The sequence below is a fragment of the Tenrec ecaudatus genome, chromosome 16 (assembly GCF_050624435.1).
Source record: "Tenrec ecaudatus isolate mTenEca1 chromosome 16, mTenEca1.hap1, whole genome shotgun sequence".
NCBI lineage: Eukaryota > Metazoa > Chordata > Mammalia > Afrosoricida > Tenrecidae > Tenrec > Tenrec ecaudatus.
In genome coordinates this window covers 29,916,684-29,922,276 of record NC_134545.1, presented here as the reverse complement: position 1 = coordinate 29,922,276, position 5,593 = coordinate 29,916,684, and the positions used below count along the sequence as shown (strand labels likewise).

General features: G+C 48.6%; 1 pseudogene; it reads right to left on the bottom strand.

Annotated features, from left to right (window-relative positions):
* Positions 1–4,089: 4,089 nt before the first annotated feature.
* Positions 4,090–4,485, bottom strand: LOC142428569 (ferritin heavy chain pseudogene; annotated as a pseudogene).
* Between the last annotated feature and the right edge of the window lie 1,108 nt (positions 4,486–5,593).

The following is a 5,593-nucleotide window of genomic DNA, read 5'->3' as shown; positions in this document are numbered from 1 at the left end:
GACCTGGCCTGGCTGTCATCGCCTTGCTGATGTCCTGGGCACAGAAGGAGAGCATCTAGAATAGATAAATCTATAGAGAAAGTAACTGGAATGGTTGGTGGCTTCTTGTGGGTATGGCAGGAGAAGCTGTGAGGGAATGGGGAGCTAATAAAATGAGTACAAGAAAGAAATTCTGGAATTGATTGTGAGAATGATTGTACAGATCTTAATAGGGCTGAATGGTTGGATTATATGATAAGTGGATTATATACCAATAAACTGGTAAAAGAAGAAGAAAAAGGACCAATCTAGGTTTGCTTCTTGCAGGGGGCTTCACGTCCACAGTGAAATGGTCTCCCATCTGATATGCATTTGTGGATGACAGCAGAAGAAGCCCACACTCTCAGAACTGCTGTCACCCTGCTCTGGGTTTCCGAGAGCCCTGAAACCAAGATTGCTCTCCAAAATCAGACAGACTGGGGTGCTCACTCAGCTCCACCAAGCAGCCAAAGACAGTAAGGTCTTCTCTTGTACCTCAGGAAAACCTTTAAAAAACTGCCCAGCCAGTGGGCAACCAAGGAGTGATTACACAGGGGGCTGCTGATCGCCAGCTCAGCTGTTCAAAATCACCAGCCTCTCTGCAGGAGAAAGATGAGGCTTTCCACTCTCCTAAAGAGTTACTGTCTTGCCTATCCCCAGGGCCGGTTCCACCCTCTCCTATAGGGTCACCATGAATCAGCACGGACTCGATGGCAGCGAGTTTACTGGACAGCAAGCAGCACAGAATGTAAGCCTGCCCACAAACCCTCTTGCTGAGGTCTCTGCTTCTCGGCCTGGTAGTCAATCCAACACCTTCGACTCCCTGTTTTGGCCCAGACCTTGCCCTCTTCAAGAACTGGATTTGGCCCAAGACCCCTCTGTTCCCAAAGGAGACTAGAGGATTCCTATATTGGCCAAAGTGTGTTGGGAATCTTGATGACAACCAAGGTTTCCGGAGCTTCCCCACCCATCTGGACACTGGCACTTAAGTCGCCGTGATACCAGGAGGCACTCCTGGCACAGATGGACATTTACTTCAACTGAACTAGGAAAGTAGGGACTGGTGGCAAACTGGTTACGTGTCAGGTTGCTAGCTGCGAGGTTAGCAGTTTGAAACCACCAACCTCTCTGAGGGAGAAAGATCAGGCTTTTTATTTCCATGGAACTTGGGCAATTGGATCCTATTCTATAGTGTTGCTTTGCATTGGAATGGACTCAATTGGCAGTGAGTCTTGCTGTTTTCTGAGTTTTGAACTAGGAAATGACTCTCAGATTCAGTGATGGCCTGGTTCACTTTGTAGACCAAGTGATTGTGATGGATGCTGTAGAAGGTATTGTGGGAAGAGTGTGTTCAGCATCTGTAAAGCGTTCTTAACTGGCAGGATTCTTTCCGGTGGGGAAATACCATGATTGCAGCAATGGTAATGGGTGGAGTGCACAGCCTGGGCCTCACCAAGCTTCTCCAGCTCAGTCAAGTGGCTACTATGGACCTTGGAAAACTAGTGAGGGGACAGAGGTCACTCATGTGACCAAGGAGCAAACGCAGGCAGGATTCCTTTCAGAAATCAAGTCACCTTGTAATAGCCTCACCTGCCCAGTGAAACAAACCCTTGGAACGTGGTGCCTCCCAGTGGGCTACTGTTAACTCACGTGGCAGTGGTTTTTCCCGAACCTGCAGTCTAGAGATCATAAAAACCTAGGAGTCCGTTGTGCAGAATGAAAATCCAAGGCAGGTGTGGAGCAAGTCTCTGTGCAGAGAAAAACAGATGTGGTTTGCACTTGAGGGGACGTTCTCGGCTCCACCACCGAGTCCCTACCCCACAGCTCCACAAAGATTAGTCCACATATTCTCAGAACACATCTGTCAGCTCCTCTCAGCCCCATCCACTCCTGCCCAGGCCTTAAAGAAGCCTTTTGCCTCCCTAACGGGGCTCCAGCCCACTGCCTCATCCAGAGCCACAAAACACATACCCCCCTTTGTCCGCCCCCAATTCAGGAGGCCCCAGTCACAGACTTAGTTTCTCAGAGGCTCACCTACAGAAGCATAAAAGAGCCAAACTCCAAGCACGCCTCAAAACAGCAAGCTCTGCCCCAAACACTCAACTCACCTCACGTCTCTGACTCCCTCTGACTTGTGGAGCTCCATCACTGCCCTTTCACCCCTTCCTATCACCTTCCGGGACCCCCTCAAGCTCCAGCCCTCCCTGAGCCTCCAATTCTCATTTTTTTTTTTTTTTTAGGAAAGGTGGGAACCTCTGGGCTGGACCATACCCAGTTACCCCCACAAGTTCACAGGGAGGTTCTGCGAGGAACCCCCTAGTCCAGGTGAAGAAATAAGATTCCTTCCTTCCTTCCCCTGGCCAAAGCCCCTCACCTTTTTGCTCTCACCTCTGGGTAGCCTAGACCTGAAATTCAGATAACCTAACTTCCAGTAGCTGGGTTACTGCCACACTGTCAGAGAACCCCCTTCACTCCTGGCATATGCAGACTCGGCTGTGTTCTGCCCTAGTCCTGGCTGTGTTCTGCCCTAGTCCCATGCAGGAATGGACAATCCCTCTGTCACCTCAGACCCCAGACTTGCAGGAGACCGCCTCGGCTACCAACAAGGCCACCACACCCTTCAGAGATCCCGTTGTTTTTGTTTTTTTACATTTTATTAGGGACTCATACAACTCTTATCACAATCCATACATATACATACATCAATTGTATAAAGCACATCCATACATTCCCTGCCCTAATCATTCAGAGATCCCATTCTTCACAGAGGTACCTGGACTCCTGTGGGCCTGACCCTCAGCCACACCTCCGCTGGGTCTGGAGGGTGCTTCCTGCTTGCCCAGGGAGCGTAGGCAGATCTGGCCCTGGAAGCCCAGAGAACTTCTCTGCACCAGGAGGCTGAAGCCACACCTTCCACAGTGAGGCCTGCAGTGGGTCGGGTCTCTTCCCAGTGATTCTGGCCTGAGTATCTCCCTGGGAACAAACCTTTCAAGTTCTCCAAGTTGCTCTCATCTCTCTCTTTTTTTTTTTTTTGCTCTCATCTCTTATCCAAGTTGCTCTCTTATCACCACTCAAAAATGCTTTAAATGAAAACGGACCGAGGACACGAGCAGACAGTTCCCCAAAGAAGACATTCAGATGGATAGCAAATATAGAATGAAATGCTAGTGATCATTAGCCATCCCAGAGCTGCAAATCGAAACAACAAGACGTCTCAGCATTGACAGCAAAGCTCGGTATGCAAACAAATAGTCAAAACAGGAAACAAATTCTCATGATGATACGTTCAGAGACTAGAACTGTCATACAAGGGTGGTGAAACTGTAAAACGTACAGCCACTGTGGAAAGTGGGGTGGAGTTTTCTCTAAAACCTGAGACTAGAAATACCACCTGGCCTTCCACTTGGTGGAGGGGTACCCCTGTATATATATAAGGTGATAAGGTTGCTTTATAGAGTATTTAAATACATAGCTTGGGAGGGGGGGAATTCTGGTTTTTGGGGGGTAGCCCCTCATTTATACATAGTGAGGGGGCTTCCAAAAATCCTTGGGGAAGTGGGGTGCAAAAATAAAGGAATTTTTCGATAAACTTGTTGAAATATCCATGTGTATGTCTGCATATATATTTCATATCTACTCTGTGTCATAGCTAAATATATATCAAGTATATACTGTGTAGACATCATATACATAATAAAAGATATACTGTATATATCATGATTTCCAGGTTTTCAATCATAGAATTTATGGTATGATATGGTGGAGGGTTTATTATGTTGACTTACTTTTTTTTTCTGTGCAAGCTCCATTTTATTAAGTGGAATTTTGCAGTGAGTGGAACTGGGGCGCTTAAAAAAATTCAACCGCCTGGGCCCTGGGCAGCTCTCTGGCCCCTCCCTACCAAGACCTCTGAGGCAACAGCTGGGTATCAAATGACTTTAGACTTTATCCGAAGGAATGGTGCAAATGGAAGAACGGAGCGGATGCGTAGGTACAATTTCCAGAAAAGGGTTGGGCCTACCCCCACATGCATGTGCTGTCTTGGTGACTTGGGGAAGGCCAGGCTGCCATTTAGCTCTCGCGGTCACCGGGCCCCATCTTGCACAGGTTGGATTTCACCTGCTCGTCCAGCTCTTTGATGGATTTCACCTGCTCGTTCAGGTACCGTGTCTCGATGAAGTCATGGAAATGGGGGTCATTCTTGAACATGGGCAGGTGGTGCAGCTGCAGCAGGGACTGGTGACGCTCTTCTCCAGGTGCAGCGCACCCTCCGTGGCCCTGAGCTGCTCCCCCAGTGTGACGTCTGGTGTCTTGATATCCTGTAGGAAGAGGATCCGAGCCTCTCGCTGGTTCTGCAGCCTCCTCCGTGTCGGTGTGTTCTTGCTCCTCGTGAGACTGGGGCAGAAAGTATTTGGCAAAGTTCTTCAGAGCCACATCCCAGTTGAGGTGGTAAGCCATGGACAGGTATAAAATAATTTTGTTTTAAAAAAGGACGATGAACCATTTTCCTGGTCAGCACTATCGTATGTTTGAGCCCATTGCTGCGGCCACTGTGTCAATCCATCATGCCTTATAACCCGAGGTACTCGTGTTCAGGTATAGTGCTGCTATTACAAGGTTCACAGTGGCCAGTTCTTTCAGAAGTGGGAGACCAGGTCCTCCTTCCTAGTCTCTCTGTCTGGAAACTGCTGAAGTCTACCTGCAGTGAGTGACCCAGCAGGCATTCGAACTACTGGTTGCAAAGTTTCCCCCATTACAGCCAAATGCAAGCCACCACAGTACAATAGACAGTACCAGCATCTTCACACCACACAAAGGCTCCTCCCTGGGGAGGCCACGTGTTCAGGCAATTGGTGCTGTTACCCATGTAAGTGGGGGCTACATGAAGCCGCACCATCTCCTGTGGCCCTTCCAGGAACAGGCCATTCTGCTGTTGCTTCTACTGGACTTAGGCTCAGCTGCCAAGCCGCCCTCTGCATGCATTCTTCTCCTTACCCTTCCATGGCACCTTCTCGGTGCCCAAGCCACTAGTACTGGTCAGTCAGCTCCTGGTGGATGCTTGCTCTGGGAAGTTTCTGAACTAGATTTCCCCATGGTTATGAGACATTGCTGCTGCCATTGAGAGCATTTAGCAGGTTACTTGACACCTTCAGTGAGAAATCTAGTGGAGTAGAAAGCCTCTTCTTTCTCCCGAGGAGTGGGTGGTGGTTTTGAACTCTTGCCCGTGAGGTTAGCAGCTCAATGTGTAACCCACTACACCACCAGTGCCTTGGTGGCACTGTCCAGCAATTATTAGACTGCTAAACAGGTCAGGGGTTCAAAACTACCACCCTCTCCCTGGGAGAAAGATTAAACTGTCCTCATAAAAGACTTACAGCTCCAGAAGCCCTCTATAGGGTGGCTATGAGTTGGAATTTTGGGGTCATTTAGGGTTTTTTGGTGGCATGTGATTTTTTAGGGCTTTAAGGTTGTTTGGGGATGTTTAAGGTGTATTTTGGGCATTAGGGTGGTTTGGGGCTTTTTGGGGTTTGTATAAGATTTTAGGGTGTTTTTAAGGGATTTAGGGGTTGTTTTT